This window comes from Otolemur garnettii, unplaced genomic scaffold, assembly GCF_000181295.1.
Source record: "Otolemur garnettii isolate 467f Iridium unplaced genomic scaffold, OtoGar3 scaffold00015, whole genome shotgun sequence".
Classification (NCBI taxonomy): Eukaryota; Metazoa; Chordata; class Mammalia; order Primates; family Galagidae; genus Otolemur; species Otolemur garnettii.
The window spans coordinates 15,810,165-15,837,757 of record NW_003852410.1 but is presented as its reverse complement, the minus strand read 5'-3'; the positions used below and the strand labels follow the sequence as shown (position 1 = coordinate 15,837,757).

General features: G+C 41.1%; 1 protein-coding gene and 1 long non-coding RNA gene across 6 annotated transcripts in view; one reads left to right on the top strand and one right to left on the bottom strand.

The window, feature by feature from the left end:
• The window catches only part of FOXP1 (forkhead box P1), a 610,533-nt gene that overhangs the window by 337,177 nt on the left and 245,763 nt on the right, over positions 1-27,593 (bottom strand). For 4 of the 5 annotated variants that reach the window (XM_023510637.1, XM_012802528.2, XM_012802529.2 and 1 more), the window contains exon 5: positions 192-252. The gene's annotated coding sequence lies outside the window, so the exon portion shown is untranslated. Of the gene's footprint in view, positions 1-191; positions 305-27,593 lie in introns of those variants that run through there. The other variant, XM_023510632.1, reaches the window with a different exon arrangement.
• On the top strand, positions 3,066-6,188 carry LOC111723725. The gene is made up of 2 exons (XR_002772212.1): positions 3,066-3,203; positions 6,005-6,188. It is a non-coding gene; the product is annotated as an uncharacterized LOC111723725 (long non-coding RNA).

The following is a 27,593-nucleotide window of genomic DNA, read 5'->3' as shown; positions in this document are numbered from 1 at the left end:
GGGGGGAATCTGTGAACCCTTTAAGAGCAATCAATTCTTTTAGGACCTCCAAAAATATACAACATAATACTGACTCACAAATAGATACATATATATTTGACAAGTTCGTGTCAAAATTAACAGAATTAAAATGCCTAGAAGGCAACAGATACAGCCCTAGATATAATTCTACTGATCCCATTTGCATTTACCTTTTTTGGCTTCTGTAAAGCAATCTTCAGTTATAGTCACCTCAAAAGGTCACGTCTTACCCTGAAAACAAAAGAGAACATCAAAATATGAATGCCACAGAGAAGTTGCAACCACCTCTGCCTGGGATAAGACACAAGCAAAACAACAAAGGAACTCAGTTATATTTAATGGCAAATACTTATTTCAGAGTTAATAAAAACAAGTCCCAACATCTCCACTTACCTGGACCACATGCCTCTAAGTTCTTCAAGACGACAAAATCAACTTGGGTGGAAAAAGTCCAGGTGAAACATTTCAAATTGTGTGTCTGAACTTTTTCTCCTCCTGTTGTCTATCAATTCATTTTCATGTGGAATAATACGTGACTCACAGCCCTTTGTTTTTGGAAACCAGACTGTTACTTGAACGTGTCTCTGTTTGGTTAATACCCACAACATCTCTTATTTCATTAAAGCAGAGGCTTATTTACCCCCCCTTCGGAAGAGAGTTGGTTCTTGTAGACAAGATGCTTTCTGCTACTTTAGACCTTTCAAAATGAATAAAAGCACCACCATTTTCAGTTGGGGAGGCGTGGAGGGTTAATTGCTGGTGAAAGCTGTTCACAGAATGTTTTTCACTTAGCATATATCTACCAGATCTAGTAAGTTAAATAAAAATGGTTCATGTCAGATGAAATAAACAATTGAAATCAAGCTTCCTAAAACACAAAGAAGCCCCAGAACACATTTTCTCCCACATCAACTCCAGCATCTGCACATGCCCGGATGCAAAACACTGTGTAATCCTTTAAGAAACATCACAAGCTGCCTCTTTCTGCCCATGTAACTGGGATCAACATATGGCACAAGTGAAAAGAAAAACATTTGTTTATTAATTTAGATCAAATTACCAAGAGGGTACAGGATTCATTCCACATCCATTGACCAAATGCTCAGATAATTTTTTTAAGATGATGAAATCGTATCAACATTTTATTAAAATGTTAATATCCTTTTGCTCACTCTTCAGAACAATATGTCATGAAGTGGTTTTGATTTTATACGACTAGATCCCTGCTTACGCCCCTGTTGTCGGCCCCGTAGGTAGAAGGCAAACATCACTGAGTGAAAATCTTCCTTCACTAGGGCTAAAATTTTGGAAGTGGCACTTTGGTGTATACTGTCTTTGAAGAATTGATCTGAGGCCAATTTATGACATTTCCACAAGCAAGTGTATGCAGATTCTTGCCATTAAGATTGGAAAAAAGATGCAGGCTCTGAGTGAAATCATAATTTTCATGTTTACTGTAAGAGGAAATTGGAGGTTTTCACCATAAATGTTCACCATTTGGGTGGGGGAAAACCCTAGCTCTGGGACTTAAAATTACTATTTTGCAGCCTGCCCAAAAGCTTTTTGTTTTTACACAAAACAATTCAAATTGAAAATGAAAATCGTGTGCTTTACTGCTGATGTATGTCCCTAGGATTGGTTTCTCTGGTGGTGAGAACTCTGTTTCAGGGCAAGCAGTGGTAAGAAAGGAAAACAGAGCAAGGACGGTCAGGTCCTCACGGTAAAGCAGAGATGAGCAAAGCAGCCCCACTCCACTCATATAAGAGCTCAGTGGATACAAAGCACAGCCACATCTCAAGCACCAGAAATTTCTACCTCCATCACTCATCAAATCTCACGTGGAGAGCGAGTGAACTTTGGCAGACCCTACTCAATTCAAAGCAAGAATGCTCTTTTCTCCCTCTTTTTTACTTGAGATATTCTCTAATACATACATTCTAAACTAATTTATATGTTTATCTATTGAGCAGCATCTATTTTTGCATGTTTGGCAGTCAGACCTATAGTATTAGACTTTGCAATGCAGATGAGATTTGCTACCGTATAGGCCTGGCAAACAACTGGACCTCATTAAAATTTAATTTTTTTAAACTGCTGAAAATGCCTACTTTGAATAAAGTTATCTCTGGTGCTGCATTCAAACCTGCAGAACATATTCAGGTGGGCACCGGGCTGTTTCTCCACTCACCTATTTATACAGTACGTAAGTAAGCACAGAGCAAAGAGAGAAGCTGGTTCACCCTCAGATTTTACATAGGTGATTTTGCTGCCATGGGTGCAGGAGCAATATTAATAACAAAATTACACCTTCAACCCTCAAGTTACAAATACTAAAGCAATACAAAATTGGCTACGTTTAATTTTCACTTACACATAAAAAGTCGGTAGTGGGATCCAATCTATACGTTCATCCATTTTAAAGTTGTATACATTTTAATGCGCTTGCACATTTGACCACTCGTTAATTTATTTCTGTTGATTTTACTTCTTAGGAAAAAGTATACGTTAGCAAAGGAATCTAAAAGATATTTTTCTAGTTTTGCTGAGAAGAGATTAATAGTTCAACAGCTGTTTGCCATCATGCTAGATTAAATGAAATGTGCCAATATAAAAGACAAGAAAATTAGGGGGTAGTACCAGGGCCCTAGCCTGCATCATTACGAGCTTAGAAGAATCAGAAATCAACTAGAAGAAAAATCTGCATTTCACTCTTACCCAAAGCATAAAACTTCCATTTCTAGAGCTACATTTGCTATTTTTTAAACAATCCTTTGACTTATCAAATGTATCATTTACACCTGTGTGTTTACTGGCAGCGTGAGTGCCAAACTAAAAGTAAATGATTATATAAAGCTTTAAAAAAAAAAAAAAAAAAAAGATAAAAGAAATATATTCCCCTCCTGCCCATACTTGGTCTTCTTTTAAAAAATGCTATCTCCATACAAATTGCATTTCTTTTTCATATTCTCTCTTTCCTATTGGTTTTTTAGGTTTTAAAAGTGAGCCAAGAGTGCAGTAAACAAATTATTTTCCTTTTTGTCATCCACAGTTAAGACCTTGTGAACACTAGAATTATTCCGTGGCCTCTTCACTATTGATTGCAACAATATCATTTACCTGAAGTGATGCGGTGACCACAAAAACCATGACCAAGACACCAAATTTCAGCTTCCACCTCTCGGGTCAGAAACATAATGTGCCTTAAAGCTCTTCCTCTACCTCCGTAACCTCTCTCCCACAAGTCAGGAATTTTACTCCACAGAACCCTCACATTATTAGTAATGTTTCGGTGTTACACTTTCTGTGGGTATATTTTGCCCTTAAATTAATTTATGTGACATACAAGACATAGTGCCAACTGGGATGTCCTCCTTGGAACTGAGTTGCAGGTAAGTGTGGCGGTGTGATCTCATTTTACAAGACAGAAAATGAACAATATCGGTTCTATTTTTTCCGTTTAAATCACTTCCTCCTTTTCTTTCTTGGCAGATAAAATAAATGATCTGCATCAGGATTTCTGCATTATATTTCAGTTATGCAAAAGAGACTCTGAAGGATGGCCAACAGCTTTCACTGCAACCCTTAGGCTGACCCATGCTGGCTGAGAACCTACTGTGTGCCAAAATCTTACTACAGTTGCAAAGGGGAGGAAAGTGAGCCTGTGGGTCACAATGAAGGGGGCCGTTTATCAGTCTCTGACTACAAGGACCCCTCCCAACCCTCGCTGTGCAGGAAGGAACACAGTTTAAACTTCCCATGCCTCCAACTTCTCCAATCAAATAGCCTTCACTTCATCTCCAGAAACACGTCCAAATGGGCTCACGTCCAAGAGACGGCTGCCTCTTTAAGCAGGGAGCCTTATCCTGCGAGGGCTTTCATGTCTTGTTTTTCCCTGATTTCTTAGAAAACCCAGGGACATCAACACCTAGGTGACTAGTTGAAAGAGTAGTAACACAGGGATCACTTTATTTTCTATACTTAAGACAATCCACACAGAAATCAACCCCAAAGTTTTTTCTACGTCTTTATAACTTCATGCTTGCAGAAAGGGAAAGGGGGGAGAGAAGGAAAGAAAGAAAAAAAGGAAGAAAAGAAAAAGGGGAAGACAGAAGGAAAAGAGCACAAAACGGGAGAAAAGAAGGAGAGAGAAGGAAGGAAGGAAGGAAACAGGAAAGAAAAGAAAGAAGAAACTGCTGTATGTCCAGGTCTCTGAAAGCAGAGGCCGCCCTGGACACGACTCAGCCTGACTGCTTCTCCAATACTGTCTGCTCTTCACCAGTCCCAACCGCAGAAATGTGCTACTTTGGATGTGCTATCATTTCCCCAATTCTTCTATCCCGGCAAGTAACGTTTTACTTCTTTTCTCCTCATCCTTGGGGACTCTCCTCAAATCATAGAACCTTAATCTGGGGGTCTATTCTAGAAGGCAAAAACCTAAAATACTATAAATAAAATAGGCTCCCTGGTCTAGGCAACCCCAGCTGATGTTTGCCCCTGAAAGTTCTTCAGGCTGCCAGTCCCCTACTAACTCCATCCACATCGACCCATCTCCTCTGGGGGGGAAAATAAATGACTCTCTCTTACCTTACAGAAAAGTAAAACCCTGGTCATGGTCATGTGAAAATATTTTATCGGTATCCTTTAACAGCCTTTAAATGTTGAAACCTAAAAACAATATTTGCTGTTTTCCCTTTGAAGCCCTAACAAAGCCTTTGTTTTACATTCCCCTTTAGTGTGCAATAAGAGTTAATAATCAAATCCATCCCAACCCCCACAAATGTTAAACAAAAAGATAAAAGAAATGCAAATAGCTATTGTCATGGAAAGTTAAAGTACCTGTCTGTATTTTTAAGTGAAAACTATTATCTCTATCAATCAAAATTTAAGAATACAATAGCGCTAATCACAGAAGGTGCTCTGACGGAGTTACTTTGCCTCATAAAAAAAAAGTATTTTTCCCCTTAAAAACCAAGTATGAAAGTCATATACTTACAATTAGATAGACTATTTGTAATTTTATTATTAAAAACCTTCAGCAGCCTCACTGTTAATAAATGCTTCTAAGTCTCTAGACTGATCTGTACCCAAGAAGACCCAAGTCCCCACATATTTTAATAAGGTTGATGAATTTTTATTTAAAAGTCTCACAATTTCCAACCTGCGGGGGAACAGCACACTCTTCTGTTGAAAAGAGTTACTCAAACAGAAGCAACAGTTAACTGGTACTGCAAACGCCTTCTTTTAGATCGTGGACACAATTCCTACACCCTGCAATATCTTTACATAGGACATTTCTTCCGTGTGTGGTTCACTCTTGTTAATTGCGGCAACTCATTTGTGAAATAACATTCCACCCTCAAAAAGAAGTAGAATACCCTGATCATACCCCAGAATGATCTACGTGTGTAGTACATAAATTTCTCTGAGTCTTTTTTTAAAATTCCCTTTTAAAGAAGACTGGATTAGCCCCTGAATATGGTGCTTTCTAAAGACAGTGCAGGAACAAAAAATAGCAAGACCCCAGATAGTAAAACAAACAGCTCAAGATTAAAATTCCTAGAGCAAACAGTTAAGCCAGGATGCCATTATGCACACTGAGCCTGGATGATGTCTCTCCTCCACCGTGGGGCCAAGAGGCTGTCATTTTCCCCCCAGCAAGATCAGATTTCCTCCCCTCCCGACCGCCTCTCTGAGCATCATGGCCAACATCTCCAGTGTGCTATTAATATCAATGAAGAGACGACTCGATTTCCACACAAGAAAACCCTTCCTATTCCGACGCAGACCTTCGGGGAGGACCCTGGTCCGGGTGTAGACAATACACAGCAGAGTTTCTCTGCGGTCTTACAGTTCCCTCTTGCACACTGTTTGAAGGCAAACAATGGCAGCATTATCTGCAGGATAGTTACAAAACAGGATTTGTTAGGACAAAGAATAATAAAGCTGCTCTCTCTCTCTCTCTTTTCTTTTTAATTCCCTCCAGTCCCGAAGAGCCTCTCTCTGTCAGTCCAAAATTCAGCCACATTTCCGAAGAGACACCTGTACTTGTGTATTTTAACGGGGCTAGAAACTGACAAACGGCCCAGGAACCCTGAAGGGCTTCGGGAGGCTCCCAGAAGGGCAGCAAAGTGCCCTCTCAACATTAGTAAAATGAAACAAAAGTATCAGCCTTGGCTTACACACACTTACCCGGTCATGGTGAGAAGGCAAAGCTTTGGGGTGAGAGAAGCGATTTTCACACAACGGAAGAAAGTTGAGAGTTTGTGAGGGAGAAACTACAGGCGCTAGGGAAGCCTGCGGGCTCTCGGGGCGCCCAGGCTGGCGGCAGCGTGAGGAAGGACTGAAGGTATGTGGGCTAAACACAACAAAAGCCACTGCCTTACTCTAGATTAAATATGCAGGAAGAGGCCCCTTTGCATAAACACAAACACTCAGCAAATGAATAACTGGCTCAATCAGACGCCCGCTGTGCCTTCTACCTGTCCTCTCTCTGACAGGAGACACCTCCTGTTCCAGGGGACAGGACTAAACAGGAGACAGTTAAATGTTATGTTGCTATAATAACAATTAAAATGAATTGCATTCATTAGTGATTAAGAACTCACTCGTGGAGGAAGAGGGATGTTAGGGGTGGTGGTGGTGTTGTATTATAGTTGTATCCCCAGCTACCAGAAAGAACCTGGTATATATACATCTTTACAGTTTTGCTGTGGGCTGCATTTAAATCTCTAGTATCAATGAGAGTTTAAAACAATCCTGTCACATTTAGTCACAATTTAATAGATCAGAGATATACTTCTTGTTTCTCTACTTTGTCACATTATAAACCACCCTTGGGAGTCTGCACCTACAGAAAGATCTATTTTGTATACATACACAGTGAAAGGTACACATTACAAACACGTATGTGGATACATGTGTGCACATATACTCACACGTCAAACTCATGATAGCTAATTAAAGAGAACAAACCCCCGATGTGCTATTTAACCACCCTCTTTAGTTCACTAATCAATTAAAATAATTTGAGTTTTCCAAAAACATATCCCAAATGCCTGCCTTCGAATGTCATCAATCCATGACCACTCATTTAAAAACATTGCCCCTATATTAGAAAGGATGCTTTTAACTGAGTGGCCCCAACCACTTATAATTTCAATTAAATAACATAATTACAGTCAACAATTTTCTCCATTTGTGCAGAAAATATGTCATACCTCCACATAATCTGTCTTTAGAACCTAAGAATTTAAGCATGAGGAAAAACATGCCGACGTCAGGAATTCACGACTGCCTCTTCCCAGCTTATGGAGTCAACTCACACTGACCTCTTAGTCTATGTTCCAGCCACATGTTGGTCTTAGTAACTTAATTATTTTTTAATAACTTTTGCAGTATTAAATGATTTCGACTGAAACATAAATAAGATTATGTTCATCTTCTAATTACTAATGCCACACAGTACTTTGGGGGCAAACCCAGCACTGCTGTTCTATGTATATAGGAAGTGTCTATATTATTATTGCATTTGGACATGAGAGGGCAGGTCACAGATCCTTCACAGCCTTTGAGAATGTGTCACGATTATCCTAATCAAGGGAAACAAGGCGCTTTCTATGTCAAAAGCAAGTTTTATTTTATTAATACCACACTGTTTTCTGGTCAAATCTTCCTGCTGCAAAAGTAAAAGATCATTACTGAAAAGTGTAAAAAAAAAACTTTTTACAGAAAACTCATTTCAAACACATATGATAGCATAACATGGAGAAAAGAGAAATAAAACAGACTCCCAGAGTCCCTCCCCCCATAAAACACAGGTTTCTCTAAAAGGGGCGCCCACAGAAACTAAAGATGTGGATCCTTCACTATTTTGCCTTGAAATGACCTTCCAAATGAGGTGTTAGATAACTCGCTTCCAAGCTGATAGGGATCTAACCTTGATGCAAATAAACCATAGAACACAATTTAATCAGTATATCACAGTGAAAAAGCCTTTGTCCATCCCAATGGAGCTTCTAATGACTGTTTTGGCAGTTCTGGCGGGTAGTTATGCTTCCCAGCTCATCTATATCTCATACTGGTTGAGCAAGCTAATGGAAGTGCTGTTAGTGGAATCCAATATTAATGCCCTGCATCGTGCAAACCTGGATGCAACTGAATATATTATACAATTATAGGTAGTATCTAATTCCATAGGTATTAGATACTGTACTCTAAATTAATATTTTAATGAGGACAGTGAAATAAAGACGACAATCCAGGTAAGGGATCCATGCATTGTGGCCCAGCTAAGCTCCTTGCTGAAAGAGTGTTGGATTCAGGAGCAAACAGTACAAATATAGGGACTGTGACAAAAATCTGTACGCAAGCTTTAGATGCTGAGTGACACATACTGATGCACAGAGTCAAAGATGTCATCCTCACACAAGCGCCACTCTCTGTAAGCTTGAGAGAAAATGAAGGGGGAAGGATGGGGGGGAGCCTAGTTGCAGTGAGACCTCCAGAAAATAAACAGGGTGTACAGTTTCAAAGGCTGCAGACACAGACATTTCATTGTTCAAGCCAATTATCAGTGGAAAATAATAACAACAGATGGATTCAGAGTCACTGACTTTTCATATGCACTTCATCTCGGCGGAACAGATGATGAAACGCGAGAGCTATCTCAAAAAGGCAAAACATCTTTCAGTAAAAGAACTCTACAGTCCAGATGGGGACCTTCTAAGGCTGCTGATTATCTTCTTATAATGTTGTAAGATAGACTTACTAAAACATTTCGAGAACTGATCAGATATGATGCGTACAATGGCTTCATTATTGGAAAGAGTCGCCTCAGACTTGTGACTAAACCCGGCAGAGATTTCAATAAGGTTAGGACTGTAAGTTTCCTGTTTTCTCATCAGGGACTGCAGGTTCCAACTAAAACTGGAAATCTGTACACAACAGAATAAACCATCGCCCAAAGATACTACATATTTGCTCTTCTCTCATTTGAACAAAGGAAAAAAAAAGATGAACTGGAACTGTAAAAAGGACATTACATTATTCTGAAGCATTCCATCTTGATGGAGGGAAAAATAACTCCAAAGAGATTCCTTATTAAAAAGCATTCAGTGATAAAATGTCATCCTTTGTATGTAGTTAGAACATCTTAAATATCCCTTGCCACTGATAATTGGAAAATAGAATTTTCTTCTGGTAGAAAATAGATATAAATTTCAATGGTGGCATGATAACAGTCCTAATAAATGCCAACCAAAAACCCAGGCAAACCCCACCTTCCTACCCTAACCCAGGAAAGGGTTGATGATAAAACATGAGAGGCAAAGAGAACCTGAGAACTTGCTATAAGTAATGGAAAAAGTTAAATCTCTAATCAGGCCTCATTACTAGTGGAACAACAATATATCTGTTTCTTTCATCTGCCAGGTCTACTTATCTATCTATCTCCATCCATTCATCCGCTGTCGATTCCACATTCATAATTTTGCAAAAATCACTCCCCGAATTGACATAAATTGCGATTGGAATCACTGTGCTATAAGGGAAAAGAAAAAGCTGATCCTCCCACTGTTTACTAACATACTTAACATTTAAAAAATATTTTTATGAACACACTGTTGACTTCACAAGTTTATAACGTAAGGAAAAAAAATTAAATTTTTTTTTCCCCAAGCAAGGCTTTTCTTTCAAAGTACTCTGACAAAAGTAAATTCGTAGCAGAACACACAGGCACGAGGAAAATATCGCCAAGGGCAAAATTCTGCAACTGCTTTAAGAAGCAAACAAGAACACAAAAGATGTGTAATACAACCATCTGGCTCTCCTCATACAGTATCAGTGCCCCAACTTTATCCCCCACCCCCTTAGCCAGCCCACACCAATGCCACAAAACCAAATGGCTCCACTTATGGTTCCTACACAGCAAATTTACACAATGCAGGCAGAATACAAAAGTTGATTTTTACACATAAAGTAGTTATCTTTCAGATTTCCCCCACTTCAATGATCTGGCTGCCGGGGTTATCTATTCACAGTGGGACGTCTTTGAAAAACCACTAAGGACCCTGCTGTGACAAGGATGTTCTCATGTGGACATCTATGTGCAGTCTCAAGAGAAGCCCCCTTCAAAAACCTTAATCTCTGGCACCTCCTGCTTTCTCTTATATCCAGACTTAGATGCAGACATATGAAAAAAGAAATTTCAATTTCAATTAAAAGCTTTACTTTTTTTGGTGCTAAATTGTGGGCTGTTTCCCTCATTTATTATTTGAAATAACTACACTAATTTTTAGTTGCCTCTCTTACAAGTCATCGTGTCCACTCGAATTTTTCCTTATTCAGCTCAGTCTACAGACATTAGCTGAGCAACTGCTGTGTTATCAGGAACTTAATGAACAACAGACAATCAAAATCCGTTACTTTCCTGTGTGCTAGTAGAACCTGCCTGGTACATTAAACCCAAACTCCACAGTTTCTAAATATCTTCTCCATGTGGGTAGGATGGAGCATTCTATTTACTTCTATACTTGTTTTTGCAGAGATGATAAATATTTCAAAGTTACAACATATTTGCAGGGATCCAACTGTTTTCAAAAGGTGGGAATGAATACTTTTAACGGAAACCTCTGTTTGGGTAAAAATCAGTAAATCATCATCAAGTCTTCTCATCAAGGGACAATAAAAACAATCATAACTGAGGAAAAAGAGAGCTCACAGTCAAAGTCTATTCCCTGCTTTCCTGCAGGGGGACCCGGAAGGCAGGCGTTCTCTATCTGGCAAGAGTTCTCAGCTAGGATCAAGCCCTGTAAGGCACGGGGGTACATCTGGCTTGCTGCTGTTCTTTCACCGACACTGGTTTTCCACCACCATTCCTGCATCCCTCTCCACATTAAGAGATAAAAAAAACTTTGCCTGGTTTTTCAAGGGGCTAATTTCTGGATGTTTCTGCCCAGGGTGTCCCTTGGTTTGGACAGTAGCGGTCAGCTGCAGGACACACACAGTGAATCCAGCCACCGGGCGAGGGCTTCTGCTAATTGTTTAAGGCTGCGCCAGTGTCTGGCCACCAGTTGGCAGACACAACTCGTGGCTGCCTACCAGGCCTAGGTTAGCACAGCTGGAACCAGATGACAAGCTTGCAAAGATATTCTTCCCAGGGCCACATCTGGCTCTCGGCAGCTCCAGTCTGCAGCTAAACTGATTCTGTTAGGTTTTTCTGGGCATGTTTAGGCAACAGCCCAGCTGTGTTTAAGACAAGTCTTCCTAGTTTTGCCTGTGTACATTTTCAGTTTGGGACAAAATATTAGAATATAAACTCCATGAAGACAGGGACATCACCTGCTGGCTATATCTCAGTACCAAACAGCAGCTAAACATGTTAGGTGTTCAATAAACAAAGAATAAATGAATGAGTAACACTAACTAGTTTGTCAACCTAACTAAAACAATCTTGGGCCTTATTCCAGCGCCTCTGTTCCCATGTGTATGTACAATGGCTCACACTGTCACGTGTGCAGAGAAGGCCACGAGTGGCTCTGTAGCTAGATTTTATTATGGGCCTTCTGACACTGAACAATGAACCCACGTCAGTGTAGCTGGAGAGACCTCCAACAATCCCTCCTCCCCAATGACCCAGTCTCCTACCATTACCCACATCCCTACTTTATGAGTCCTTAACCTGACAAAGTTGGCAGTTATGTGCCCACAGTGCCTGTAAGTGACCTGAAAGCAGAAACTTACCTTTTGGCCACCACAGAAACGCCACATGATGAGGCAACTTTTCCTGGCACCTCTTCATCCCGTTTCCTTTCCCTGACTTCCCTGACACGCAGAGCCCAGCTCCCTTCTAAACCCAACTCTGACCCAAGGCTAGGATTCCCCAAAGCTCACCACCTCTCTAGAGTTCACGAGAAACACATTTAGAAACACTGGCATAATTTAGAACCAGGCTGGGACCCACCCTCTTAGCTCCTTAGCTAGAAAGATGCCGGTACTCAGGGGTGCTGTGTTAATGACCATGTGAGAGACCTGGGACTCCTTCTAACTAGGAAGCTCCTCAAGAACGGGATGAAGGCGGAAGGATGCCTGATGGAAACCTGTCCTGGCTGTCCACATTTGACCTGCCCCGACCCCGATACGGAAAGTTAACACTCCTAAAACAAGAATGGCTGAACCAGGCAGACTTGACAAGCTCCACACACAGTCTTCAGTGAAACAAAGCTACTTGGAAGTGTGAAAGATGAAGCTTTTGCTGAACTCACCCCCTTTTTTGTCATGTATGGAAGCAGGGGTTGGGGTAGGGGTAATTTTTTCATGCTAAGTGTAAGTTTCTGAAAAGAATACTGCGTTTACTAGGAAGAATTTGGGATCCCAGCTCCCCCATAAAAGGTAGGCTAAGAAGATGCACCCCTAAAATGCCTCTCTTCCTTTGCTTCTCATATTTGACATTCCTTTAAAAATGGGACAATATCTTGTCATAGTTCCACAATCACAATGAAAGTTTAAAATAATTCTGAAGGCCAGGAGCAGTAGCTCACACCTATAATCCCAGCACTCTGAGAGGCTGAGGTGAGTGGTGCTGTGGTGGGCGGCTGCAGTGCCAACTACTCAGAAGGCTGAGGCAAGAGAATCGCTTGAGCCCAAGAGTTTGAGGTTGCTATGAGCTATGACACCACGACACTCTACTAAGGGTCAGATTGTCTCAAAAAAATAATAATAATAAAATAAAATAATTCTGAGAAAAGTAGTACAAACAGCTGCAAATGACTAATACATCTTTATTACCTGAAAACAAGAAAAACAGTAAAATTTTGAATGTTGAAGAATTTTAAAAAAAAAGGTAAAACTAAGAACATACAGGACAAATAACTCAATTTCTTAATGTGTCTTTGGGCTATTTAACTTAAAACTAAGATTCAGAACTGACATGCATAGATTCAAGTGCCCAAGTTCGAACTCAGCTGTGCTGCTTACTGGCTTTGGGAAGTTATTTAAGCCCTTGGTACCTCAGTGTGCTCATCCATAAAATGGGCTGAATTATAGTGTATGATATGCTTTTGAGGAATAAATGCATTTGACACAATAAAGTACTTAGAATAGCGCCTGGCACAAAGTGAATGGTAAAAGAAATGATGGCTGCTGTTAAGACCCAGGATAATATAACATATATCTAAAACTTCCTAAACTTCATTTCTGCCACTCTACAAGTTATTCATAATGTCTGGCTATCTGCCAGGCTACAGGCTTAAAAAAAGAGAGACTATATATCAGATTTTAAACTTCTAAAGAAAACAGTGCTAAAATAAAAATCAAAGTGCTTATTCTTTTCCCCTTAATATTAGCTAGAGAACTGTAGGTTTAAGACTGGGATCTCACCTACCTCAGTGGAAGCAAGTCATTAGTTATGAAAGAGCTAAAATTGAAGGTGAGCATTGGCTGGTTGTACTGCCAGTGACCAAAAAGGACTTTGGGAAAATCTTCAAAGAAAGCTGGAGGAGAATCCGGCCTGGAACCCAAAGGTATTGAAACACATTTTCTTGTACTTCTCAAGTCTGTGCATATAGATTCTGTTACTGATTTAGGATCTTAAACAGTCTGTTTATTTTTTAAATGCCTTTCAGCTCACCTTTAATACCATGTTTCTTTGACTTGGCTGAACTATGCCTCAAAAGAATTACAAGCAGGAATACGGCTGGGTAAAAGGTTCAGTGCACTAATCCACACCTGGTCCATGTAAAAAGGGGGGGGGGCTCATATTTTCCATATAGAAACAAGTCTCTTTATATGAACCAGCCTTTTATTTAATTGCTAAGGCACTTTCCACACCATATAACCTTTCACATTCTTCTTCACTAGTGTGGGGAAAAGGCATAGAACCACCTCCTAGTCATACCACGGAGTGTTTTCAGAGACAGAAATAATAATAATAATAAAAGCATAAACTCCATTCATAATAGGAAGGGGCAGGTTCATCTAATCAAATTCCTTGACCAAGTTTTGCAAATGACAACATATAAAGATGACCCCTATCAACAGAGTTGGGATCAACTGAGGAGTTCTCTTGTGTCTTCCATGACCAAAATTCAAATTTCTTCTGCATCAGTTGTGTAATCCAGACTTTCAAGTGGAAGGAATAAGGCACAGAAGAGGAAAATCTTGGATGAGAAAGAACAGAAAACATTTCAGAGCTGAAAGGTAGCTTTGAGGGATCCAGGCAGGCCACTCCCTCCTGGGGGGAGTGGATTCATTGTGTGCCCATGGCCACCCAGGTGGTGGGGATGAAAGCAGGGATGCCACCTTCTGACTCCCAACTAACACAGAAAAGCTATGGCTAGAGAACATGGCTATTGGAATCACCAACTATGTAAAGAGGAGACTTTGGAGTAAGATCCTTCAAACAGTGCAAAGGCCAGAGAATGGACGGAGTCACAGAGTCCCACAGACCGTGCCGGCTGCTGCCAGAGCTGAAGCAAGCTTAACTCTCATCTAGAAAAGCCATTCACTTCTGTGCTGCTGGCATCAAACGATGCCTCTCAGTTTTGCTCCTAAGAAAATTCTTTCAAATTAATTCTGGTTTGAAGTGAAAAGGAGGCAGTTCTACACCTTCATTAAGAAGCAGCAAAAAGAAATGGGAAGACTTTTCATCAGAAGGCCAGGGAGCGTGGTCCAGCTCCTAGAGCCACAAGTACCTCAGCTCGAATCTGGTAAGCTACCTCCCAGCTCCAAACCCCCAGCTCCTTACTAGTAAGGGATGAGGGATGTTGTTCAACTGCTACACAGTGGTTGCCTGAACAAGGCATTAAAATGCTGAAATACTTGTGTACTGGCTGGGAAATAGCCTTTGTCCTAAGCCTGTGAGGACACTTTCGACCACGACCTTGAACTTCCCAGGACCCTGCACAGTACAGTGAGGGAAGCCCAAAGCCCTACTGTTTAGGGCCATCCAGAGGGCCACTGCCTATGCTGGACCTGTTAGCTATTCTGACAATCACCCAAGATGCTCTGATACATCCTTTTCCAGGGCTATGATCCCAGGACCACTCAGGTCAGCTATGCCCTAGAGGAAGCCACCACTGGGGGCCCACAGGGGGTCTAGCAAGCAATGAGAGGGCTGGGACAGTAGACTAGCAGACCCACAAGAGACCCTCCTCCCCCGCCCCCCAGTTACTTCCCTTGCCCGGATATGGGCCTGCAGTAATGAGGCAAATCAATGGAATCTTCTCAGGGCAGATTAGTAGGGCTAAATTTTGTTTCCAAAAGCTGGAAAGAAATATATCTTTGTTACACAACACTCAAAATAAAATCCTGAGCTCTTGAGGGAAATTACCAACACATGTAATCAAATTATATTAACCATGGCAATTCTAATACCCCATACTTTCTATTTCACTTTTACAACCCTCTCGGAAAAGGAGTATTTCTCTATCCAATGGTCCAAATTTGCACAGTAGAGCTGAAGGATCGTACATGTGAAAACATGTAAGAAAGGAAAAAACCAAATTCCCATTATTGCTTCCTCCAACCTCTGTACCTTCTAGGCCACCATTACTCAAAAGTCACTCCGACACTTTGCTGGCTGACATGACGCCATGCTGTCACCTGATCAGGTGTGGAATACCACATGGTATGAATAAATACTTACCCACGACCACATATTAAATGGGAATTCGCAAAGGCGGGCTCTGGAGACAAAGACGTTTCTATATAGAAATATTAACTAAGAATTTAAGTAAATGGCCCCATTGGAAAAAAAAAGTTCTAAAGTAGCAATATAAGCTATATTTAATAGCAACAAAAAATATTTTCCTTTTGGGAAAGCAATTTGGGCTTCTAAAAGTTACTGCCTTTCACGTGACTTAATACAGTGTGCCTGAATCCTTTCATTTCCTAAAATACAGTCGGTAGGCCACCAAATTCTACTTTGGGAAGGTTAATTTTTTTAATTAATCATTATAATACTCAAATAAGAAACTATTATTGGAACCTCTCCCCACACACTCACAATTGTTATTTTCTTAAATGCCTGAGTATCACACGTCCTAAAGAACATATGTTTCCAAGGAAGGGGGAAAAAAAAAAAAAAAACGGGCTCTAGAACTAATACACAATGAAAAATAAATTTAAAGCAGCCTTCTGGTCTGACATAAGAATATAAAAATGATATGAGCAAGAACAGCTTAGTTTACATACTTTTCAGTCACAGCTGCTGCTCTGAAACCACAATACCTTTAAAATGACATTTTAAGGAAACAGATATGGCATGGCTTTACCCTTAGTTAGACATAGCTAACACTGAATTAAAGGGTCTTTTCTTTTTATGCACAAACTTTATATAACGCTGTACACTGCCACAATTAAGAAAAGTGATTCACTTTAAAATAATGTAATGATAAGCAGGGCCAATTATAAATAACTCTACCCAGCAAGTTTTTTCCCCCCTTTTTCCTTTATGATCGTCAAACTCAGACATTTGAAATAGGTTTTGAGGACAGAAGGCACAAGTCCCCTCTACTTGGTTAATATTTAACTGAGTGCTACAGATTTCTTGAAGAGGACCTCTGTACCTCTAGTGCCAGGCACACAAGCAGCTCCTATCTCTGCAAGAGATGAGGGTACTTCCCTGAATAAACGAAAATAACATACAATTAAATCAGACCATTCAATTAATAAATTACTTTGGTGGACCTTGTGGGCCAAGTCCTATTTAATTACATAATTTAAAAAATATTTGCACATTGCAATCACTGGAATTGGCTTTGAGGTTTCATAATACACACTTAACACTTGAGTTAGAGAACAAATTTATTTAATAAATGCAGGCCTAAGTGCTAGAAGGCCGTACCACTCAAACTGCAAAATCACTTAGCACATCCTCAGAAAAAGCAAATAAACTTTCCCACTATTTAGACTTAGGCTGCTGCTGAATGTCAGGAGAGGCTGGCTGATTTTTTGTGTTTTCTCTGTCATGTGTTGCTTGTAAATCTGACCGTTCTGAGAGGTGATTAAAACAGAGCTAATGGACAGAATGGTTCCAGTTAAAGATAACTTAGAGATAAACTAAGGTGGAAGATGGCAAGGTCCTGGTAGTAAAAACCTCTTCAGAGGAAAACAAAGAGAAGCCACATTAGTTCCCCAGTTTTCACTTTATAGAATACCAAAATAGGCCATAAATTAGCGTGGCTGCAGAGCATTAGGAAACACACACAAATTTAGGGGTGAGGACATTTACAAAAAGGATAAAATTACATGGTATCCAAAAGGGAGCAGAAACATTTGAAAGAGACTATATTCCCTATAGTTGTACTAGGTGGATGAGACTGCCATTAAGTGACTTTTCTAGGAAACCACTTGACTACTTTGGCACTACAACATTTTTTTTTTCAAGACAGAGTCTCACTATGTCACCCTCTATAGAGTGCTGTAGCATTACAGCTCAGAGCAACCTCAAACTCTTGGGCTCAAGCAATTCTCTTGCCTCAGCCTCCCAAACAGCTGGGACTATAGGCGCCTGCCACCACACCTGGCTAACTACAACATTTTTTTGCCATCACATTTGGTAAAAATCTCTATTAAACACATACACTTTCAAATGACCATTGTATGCTTTTATATCCACAATGGCCTTAGAGCTTTTTGAGGTGTGTGGGGTTGACTTTTTACCAAAAACTCCCAGACCACCATGACAAGGGTTATTTTTGTTGGGGTGGCACCTGTGGCTCAAGGAGTAGGGTGCTGACCCCATATACTGGAGGTGGTGGGTTTAAGCCCAGTCCTGGGCCAAAAACTGCCCCCCCAAAAAAGGTTATTTTTGTTGTTTGTGAGTCTTCTAAAAGACTTCTGTCATGTATGATCTAATCTGTTGTACTTTGATTTCTCTACTCTCTCTCTCTCTCTTTTTTTTTTTGCAGTTTTTGGCCAGGGCTAGGCTTGAACCCACCACCTCTGGCATATGGGGTCGGCGCCCTACTCCTTTGAGCTACAGGCGCTACCCATCTCTCTCTCTCTCTCTCTCTCTCTCTCTCTCTCTCTCTCTCTCGACAGAATCTTGCTCTGTTGCCCAAATTGAAGTAGTGTGGCAATTAACTCCTGTGCTCAAGAGATCTTCCCATGTCAGCTAACCAAGCAGCCAAGACTCTGGGCATGTACTGTCAGGCTCAGCTAAATTTGGGGATTTTTTTTTTTTTTAATTTTTGTAGAGATGAGGTCTCACTGTGTTGCTCAGGCTGGTCTCAAACTCCTGGCCTCAAATGTTCCTCCTACCTTAACTTTACAAAATGCTAGGATTACAGGCATGAGACACCATGCCTGGCTCACATCTTAATATTTTTGACATTGGAGTGAATCTCAAAATTGATGTGGATTCTTAAAGTCACATGCTTCCCACGTGCACATTCCATCCCAGTTGAAAAGATTCTTAGCTTCCTACGGCCCAGCAAATAAAGGTGAAATGTCCAAAGTACTCAAAAGGCCCTTCTTAATGTTAGCCACTGTCTTCTTCTTTTTTTTTTAATATACCTATATCAGGCATTAGGACACATTCTTTGTTTTTTATTTATTTATTTTTGAGACAGAGCCTCAAGCTGTCGCCCTGGGTAGAGTGTTGTGGCATCACAGCTCACAGCAACCTCCAACTCCTAGGTTTAAGCGATTCTCTTGCCTCAGCCTCCCAGGCACCAGCCACAATGCCTGGCAATTTTTTGGTTGCAGCCATCATTGTTGTTTGTCAGGGCTGGGCTGGATTCGAACCTGCCAGCTCTGGTGTATGTATCTGGCGCCTTAGCTGCTTGAGCTACAGGCATGGAGCCTAGCCATTGTCTTCTGGTCACACCCTTTTCTTCTTAGTCTTTTTTATTTTAGAAACATAGTCTTAATCCATTGCCCTGGGTAGAGTACCATGGTGTCACAGCTGACAGCAACCTCAAACTCTTGGGCTCAGGCGATCCTCCTACCTCAGTCTCCCGAGTAGCTGGGAATACAGGCGCCTGTCATAATGCTAGCTAGTTTTTGGAGATGGCGTCTCGCTCTTGATCAGGCTCGTCTGGAACTCCTGAGCTCAGGGGATCCACCTGCCTCAGCCTCCCACAGTGTTGGATTACAGGTGTGAGCCACCGTGCCCAGCCTGTGGTTAACACTGGCTTTTGTGGCTCCGTAACTGCTATTCTACCATCAACAGACGCCTGTATCCACCCTGTACTTCCTCATCTCTCAGTGGCCCTGCAGATGTGAACCACCACAGAAGCCCCACCATTCCCAAATACCTGGGGCATAAATGCCGCTTCCTTCATGAAGTCTTCCCTAACCTGCCTTTAGACTGATACTGCCATTATCTGTTCTACTTGTACACTTCTCCTAACATAGTAATGATTCTGTTTTATTATAATGGTTTATTTAATCAATAAATCAATAAATCACCTATTGAGGTGTATGGTCAGTATGTAAAAGGCACTTAGTAAATCTTGAGTGAATCAAGTAAAATTAATGAATTCTAGTAAACAAAGTTAACTACAACAATTTTTCCTTCTTTGGTTCCTTTCTGAAATTGACTCTCCCGACTACAATGGTTCAGCAATGGGCGGCCAAGCAGATCGGGCCTGCACAGTGTTTGTTCACACCTCTGAAGATAGAAGAAATGGGTCACAGCTGATATTTATGTGAGTGACTTGAGATGTAATTTGAACAAAAAACCTTGTGTTCCCTTGAAGTAAAATCACCTTATTGTTCATAGTACCGTGCAAAGGAAATAGAATAAATGAGGAAGCTATCAGAATTTAATCAAGTTGATTTCTTATAAACAAGAATTGAGATTCACTACGCACCAAAAATGTAATTACCTTCCCCCTACTAATACTGTCCTAATTTAGACTCTGCACCAAAAAAACTAAATAAATAAATAAAAAACACTTTCAGATTATAAGACAACTTTGCATTTAAGGTCTTAGATGAACTTTCATTCCATTCCCTCTCTTGGACTGTGGTCTGCTTAACTTCAGCTTTAATAATAACATCAAGCCTCCCACCTCCAGAAAAACAAACTTTACAGTCAGCCTTCAAAACAAGTGTAAAAGAAAAGAGCTGTCATGGGTCAAACCAATGACCTCTAATCCTTAACAGATTTGGTAATGGTGTTAGGACAAGAAACCTGGTGCCAGCCAGCAGTAGCTCCAGACTCAAGAAACGCTGTCACGGAAGGACCAAAGGGTAAAAGCCGATTTGTGGAAATAGGAAATGACCAGACAGTGCACAGGGCCATAGAACATTCTCTCTGGGGTTCATTTCTTCTGTTCGGTTCAGAACTAAAAACATCAGAAGACGTTTGTTGCTTACAATGGAATTAAAGGAAACTGGCAGACATAATTCAATCTTATTTTTCAGGATTATAACTTTGCTGAATCACTTGCCTAGTCTGATCCTTGATTTCTTCATCTATGAATGGGGGTAATAACATCTACATGATGTCAAAAGTGATGATATGTCATACTCATAGGTAGAATTTTATTTGTGTATGTATACAGAGGTGTGTAAGCCAGAGAAGATAAATACCAACTTCTGATACAATTCCCACACCCGTTATTCAGGCATTCAGCGAAGTTTAGTGAACACCACTCTGTGCCATGTGGAATAACAATATGAACAAATTTGACCCTTGCCCTCAAGGGGGCAGGGTCCTAGTATGTAGTCACTAATCCTATGAGGCTATTTAAATTTAAATTAATTAAAACTAAATAAAATGAAAAAATTCAGTTCCTCACTTGCACTGGTCACACATCCAGTGTGCAGGAGCCACACGTGGCTAGCAGCTCTCACACTGGATGGTGTAGGGACGGAACATTTTCGTTGTTGCAGAAAGTTCTATCAGACAGGTTTGGACAGCTCAGGCTTACAAGGGCAAGAGAGTTCAGTACGGAACATAGGTATACTTAAACACAGTGTGGTAACTGCTAAATATACAGCAGAAAAGACTTCCCATCGGACGTGACATCCTTAAAGCATGAGGAACTCTGTTTTTCTAAAGCAGAAAGCGGGAGCCAGATGGGACAAATCACACCTGCAGAGGTGGAGACTCGGGCAGAGCACTCTGAGCTCCCAGTGGGGCAAACTGTTCTTGGTGACTGGCATGTGAAGTGCACTGGGAAAGCCGTGGCCAGAGGGCAGGCTGGAGGAGTGGTTGGGATCCAATTACGAAGGCCTTGCAAGCCAAACTGGAAGTTTGGGCTTAATTCAGAAAACAGAGATGCTGAAGCTATGGAGTGACCCACTATATGTGTTTTGGAGAACACTAACCGTGCTGACAAGTGCAGCAGTGGTCATCAGCTCCAGAGATACACGGGAGGACTTCTCTGGAAAGCTATAAAAGTGCTGATGCCAGAGCCCTTACCCCCACTGAATTAAATCCATTTCTGGGCATGGGGCCCAGATCTCAGTAAGTTTTAAAATCCCAAAGTGACTAATGTGCAGTCAGGGATGAAAACCAACAGAGATGACAAAGGACGGAAAGTGAAGTTAAGCTAGGATGAAGACGTATAGGGAAGAGGCTACTGCTACGGTCCTATCATACTGGGAGATGGCAGGGACTTCTCCTAACACCGAAATGGAGAGCTAGACAGGAAAGGCTGATTGAGCAGATGTTTCTAGTGACAGAACTGATATGACCTGAAAACCAAGAATATGGGCAACAAAGGGACAGGGAACAGAATACAGTGTGACAATTTCCATCCCGTGTCAATAAGGACCAAGATCAAGCATGCTGGAAGTTGAGCAGGTTTGGGAGAAGCAGCTTGTATAACTAGTGCAACGTAGACATACTGCCTGATAAGTTCCTCATAACATCTTGTGAAAAGTCCCAGGAAGGTGGAGGTAACAGCAGGCTGGATTCTGTTAGGGAAGTCAGGGCCTGAGAGTGGTATACACAGCAATTTTCAAGAGTCCTTGTGGAATCCTTACAAAGTTAAATATTTTCCCTAAAACTTCAGCCTATGGGAACAATAGCAAGGAATGCACTTTTAAAAGCACTTTCATCTATTCCACACTGCATATTAATAAAGACTTCATCTGCCTGGTGTCACCAACAGAGCACAGGGATCCTGCCCCAGCCCCACAGCATACTGGCTGCACGGCCCTGAACAAAGCACTGGCTCTCTGGGCTTTCCTTTCTTAACAGTAAAATGAGAAGGCTGAACTACAACTAGGTACCTCCACGCGGCCCTCTCGTTTGAAGATGCTAAGATACAATCTAAGCAGCAGAAATTACACCTAAAATTTATTTCTCTCACCTATATACACATTAACTTATATCAGCTTACATCCACTTACAATTACATTCACAAATTCATCCTAGAAAACTCCTACATACCTCATTGCTGAATATCACTATAGCCACCTTTGAAGCACTCCCCCTGGGAAGCTATGCGCCAATGCCAGTGCCTAGTCTACCCTTCAAAGCAATTTTGGAACTCTTTTCATTTTTTGGAAATGGCCATCAAAGCTATCATTGTATTACCTTTGATGTCCTAAATATCATCAAAATGTCTGTCACTATTTCCTTTACATTTAGGGAAAAAGTCATTAGGGGCCAGATCAGATGAGTAGGGAAGGTGTTCCTATACAGCTATTTACTTATTGGCTAAAGCTCCTTCACAGGCAGTGCCGTGTGAGCTGGTGCATTGTCATGATGCAAGAACCGTGAGTTGTCAGCCAAGATTTTCCTGTTTCTCTATCGAGGTTCACTTAGTCGGCTGTGCTTCTCACAGTCAGCCAAATGATTCTGATGCACAAGTCAAGGAATTTTTGCCATGTTTTGCCTGTTCTGCTCACTACTGGCCACCCTCACCTCTCCTCATCAGTAACACTTTTTCTCCACTCAAAAAAAAAAAAAAAAAACCATTTAATCCATGTGTACACTGTCGTTTTCTTCACGGCTTTATCCCCATAAACTTGGACTAACAAGTCCCTCGTTCCACTTCCACTCTGCCTAGTTTTACAGGAACTTTAATGTTTGTTCATCGCTCAAATTCAAGTTCTGACATTCTCACAACAGCACACAAAGACATACAACAGTAATGAACACCACTCAGTAAGACATCACCACATGTCAACAGAAACACAAGCAGGAGACCCTGGCAAGCAAAGCTGTGAAGCCTTCCCGAGTTGTTTGTACAGCACTGTACGTAAGTGCACCAGGCAAGTTCATCAACTTAACTGTCATGCTTTGTATGCTCCCTAATAACTATATATTCCAGAAATCATACTCCTATGTTGCAGAAGTTATACACAGAGTCCAAAATGAGATAAATATATCACCTTTTGTCTGCAAGTTAGCCCTCAAAGAGACACACTCAACATATTTAGTTCTGAATACCAATTCTGTTCTGTTTTTCTTTTGTTAAAGCAAGGGGTTGCAAACTCCAAAGTCCACACAGACCGAAGGTCACGTTAATGAGCAAACTAGCCCAAAGGAGGATGGCAACCCCCAGGCCAGGCCTCGGCTAAGGGTATAGCCCCACCAACCTGGCTCTAGGCCACAGCCGCCAACTGGGAACACGAACCCACAGTTGCTCCACTTCTCTCACAAAAGCCAGAAATCTGGAGTTGTTTCAGGTGTAATCTCTGGATATTTAAATGCTGGCAACTGACTCAAATTATTTTAAAATGTCGTGCAGACCAAACACACAGGTCTGAGGCTGCCAGCTCATGCTGTGCCCTAAAGTGGGCCAGCCCCCTGTGGCTCATAAACCTGAAAACCCTAAGCCACGAGTGCACTGAGAAGGATGTCCTCTGACGGTCCAGAGATGGTCCCCACTGTCCCCTTCAGTGCATGTGAGTTGGAACAGCAATGCCAGTGTGGCACTCGCATCCACCTCAACTCCGAGTGCCCACAGAGAAACCCCCTACAAATGACATTATTTTGTATGGGACATCTGTAGGGTGTGAATGGAGAGGAGAACACCTGACAAATGAATTCTTTGTGTACCAAATATCAGGTGGACTTTAGCACTGAGTGATAAAAATGTGATGATTTACATTCTGCTGACAGCAGCCATATATATGTATATATCCCCGAGTGTATTCAAAACAGAAAATACCTTATTTAGCATCAATTTCACTCTATTTCTTGCTTTCGAGCAGGAAAAAAATACACACAAAACTTCTCTATTATACCTTGTTTTTTTTTTTTTAAACATGAAATGCTTAGACAATCCGGCACATATTAGCAGGAAGAGGCCAACCGTACCTGGACGAGGCCATTACCCTCCTCTTCAAAGCCAAATCACCTTAACATCAGTGCTCACTGCAAAGGGAGGCACTGCTAATAAAAGGACTCTGTATGCAGAAGACGTGTCCTATATATACACCTAAAGATGACTCAGTGGGTGAGAAACATAAGAGAAAAGCATAGAAAGAGGCCCTGATGAAAAACAACCACTTGTTTTAGTAATAATTCCCAATGATGAAAAACAAACAAAACTCTTGGTGGCACCCTGCGTTTCATGCTCACTCTCTGATGGCCTCCTTCCTGGCTCTCAACACAAAATCAGTAGTCTTCAAGTGGGGAAAATATATTTTTAAATAAAGAACGGAAAGAAGAAAGGGAGAATTTGCAGCTAGCTCCTTTGGCATAAGTAGAACACAATAAAAACTTCCTCATTACATGACTCCACCTTGAGAAAAGCATTCTCATCCTGCTCACTGGTTGAGTGTCTCGGGGGAGTAAATTATTTTAAGCAAATCCCTAAAGCCCGCCAGTAGTTTGGGGGAAGGAAGAAAACTGAGGATGTAGGAGTTGAGAGAGACTGGCTATAACAGACTGGTACAGAGGGCAGAGACGCACTCCAGACAAACTGGCTTATGGCAGAAGAGACAACGGACCAAACTGTGACGGAAGCCGTCAGAGTGAACCTCATTAGAAGTCAAGGCTTAAAATGTGCCAGGCACAACATCGTACTGTTCTTAACCTCACTGAACAGATGAGGAAACCAAGGCCACCAACATAACTCATCTTAAGTCATACAGATCATACACGGTGAGACTTGGAGTTGAATCTCAGTGCTCTTTCTGGAATCTAACCTGTCAACCACCATGGAAAATTCTGTCTCCTAAAGTTTGAGACCACCCAGCAATATCAAGCAAAAGCGGGCAAAGACCAAACCAGAGGGGAACTCAGAAGGATGCCTTCAGCAAAGCCTGTGAAGGGAACCCTCTGAGGCTGAATTTGATGAACTGTGGTGGGGAACCAGTGAGAGAAGGTTAACAGCCTTGCTGATACTCCAAAAAGGACTATGCCTGGGAGAGAGGCAGACCTCACTGTCCTGAAACTAAGGGCTCCCTGGCCGCAACAGAAAGGTCACTTGCCACAGAACTGCACTGTGGATAAGTGTGTACACAATACATGAAATACGGCCACCAATCAATTTCTGAGACAAAGTAATAAACAGATGAAATGACTTTCTGGAAAGTCAGTTCCATCATACGCAAGTGTGTATGTGTGCACGTGTGTACTTACTCATGACAAATTCTATCTGCATCTCAAAGTACCTCTAATCTAATTCCCACTCTTTGGCTAACTATAATGAGCTCTTTCAAAATCAGGTGTGCATGCATGTCTATACTGTTATTACCTAGATGTGGCAACATTTTTTCTGAATCAAAAACCTCTTCCCAGGGCACTCCTCCAATCTCTCCATACATCAGAGTAGGCCACACAATTACGTCCGATACTGCCATCTAAAACTCTAACAGCAAGTTTGTTCACGAGCATTTAGAGGTGCCGGAAATTATTTTTCATTGGTACACTAAGTAGTGTTCAAGGTACAGATCAGCTGAAAAGATCATGGGTGCCCTTGTAGGAAGCAAAAGAACCTGGCAAAGCCTCTCCCAGTTGAAGAACTGCACTTGAGGTCTAGATCTCATCTGATACTATGAGAGAACCCTGTCACCTTTCAAACAGAAAGCTGGTTGATCCTAGCATCAAAATATTATAGCTTGCTTCTCTCTACATGCACAGGAGATGAGATAACTGGTGGAGTATGTGAGGCTCCGAGCCTCACATAAAGAGGGGCTTCAAGCTTTAAAGGAACAAGTTGTATGAACTTTCTGGGTTTCCTTCCCAATGCATCTCTGCATATTTGGCAGAATTCTGGCTGAGACTTGCCCTCAATGCACCCAGACACATGGTAATGAAGAAATGCAAAACTCTGTCTTCCACTAAACCACAGCAGGTATGATGTTGGCTAAAAGAATCTAATAGTTTCTAGAAGGGCCAAATTGGTTTAAGTTGATTCTCAGTCTCCTCCACCCGAGACTGACTGGGTTTCTCAGACCTCACACCAGCCTGTTGATGTCTGATCAGCTGGAACGTGACCTTGATCAGGATGCCTGGCACAGTTGGAATGGGTGATCCTGCCACATGCTGAGATCACCTATTACAAAGTCTAGCCCTATTAAATGTCACAACATAGGGCCCAGGGTATCAAAGAGAAGAATGTTTAAAAAGGAAAGAACGAATGGATATTCCCCCAAAGTGTTGGGGGGAAAAAGCAGGTGACAAACACATTTATGGGTGAGCGAGACAGGAATAAAAATTATGAAAATTTGATCATGGTTTCAGGTCTAACCTTTTAAATTCATACTGTATATTACAGCACTCAGATCAGTTACTGGGAGGTGTCCTAGGTATACTTATAATAACGTGCCAGTGAAAGAAATAAGAGCATAAAGGAACATTTTAATATTTGCTATCGGAATAAGATGACTTTTTACCAACATGTTTGTGTTCATTTGACAAGACAGTCCTTTCAAAGAAAATAACGTGAAGTTATACACACTCTCATCATAGGAAAAAAAATTTTTTTTCCGCCTTCCTCCTCCTATGCCTCAAAGCTGAAACAGAACAATTGCCTCTCGGGCTGATGTCAACCCACCACAACCTGCTCTGTGGTCTGGGCTTAAACATTCTCCGCTGCCTTCTGCTTTCCTCTGGACAAAGGTTTTGTTGAGAACACAAAGATTTTACATTCTTTTCCAAGGCATTTCCATGTTCTTGTGATTTTAATCTTGTCAATACAAAGAATTCATTAAATATAAAATATTGTGAAGTAAGACATTTTTGTGTTTTTATAAAACTTTTCATATAATTAAAGCTCAGACTGGAAAAAAATCAATTGAGAAGGTAACAGTCCATAAAGTTTTAGTCTGAAAAGCATGGACAGTGACCATAAAAATAAAGAGCGCAATAAATAGCACTATTTTTTGCTGTGTTTACTTAAATCCACAAAACCTAAGTAGGGAGACAAAAAGGCAAAGAATCTGTGGATAAAATTATAGCTAAAAGAAATCTGTATGAAATGCCTTGCCAATAGTATTAATTGCTGAGTAATTAAAATATAAGGGCCTGATGACAGCAAATTGATTTAAAAATTATATTCATATAAGAGTAGAATATAATATAGTCACTAAAAATAAGATTATGGGGGCCATGGAAAGATGTTCTTTTTTTTTTTTTTTGAGACAGAGTCTAACTCTGTTGTCCTGGGTAGAATGCTGTGGTGTCATAGCTCACAGCAACCTCAAACTCTTAGGCT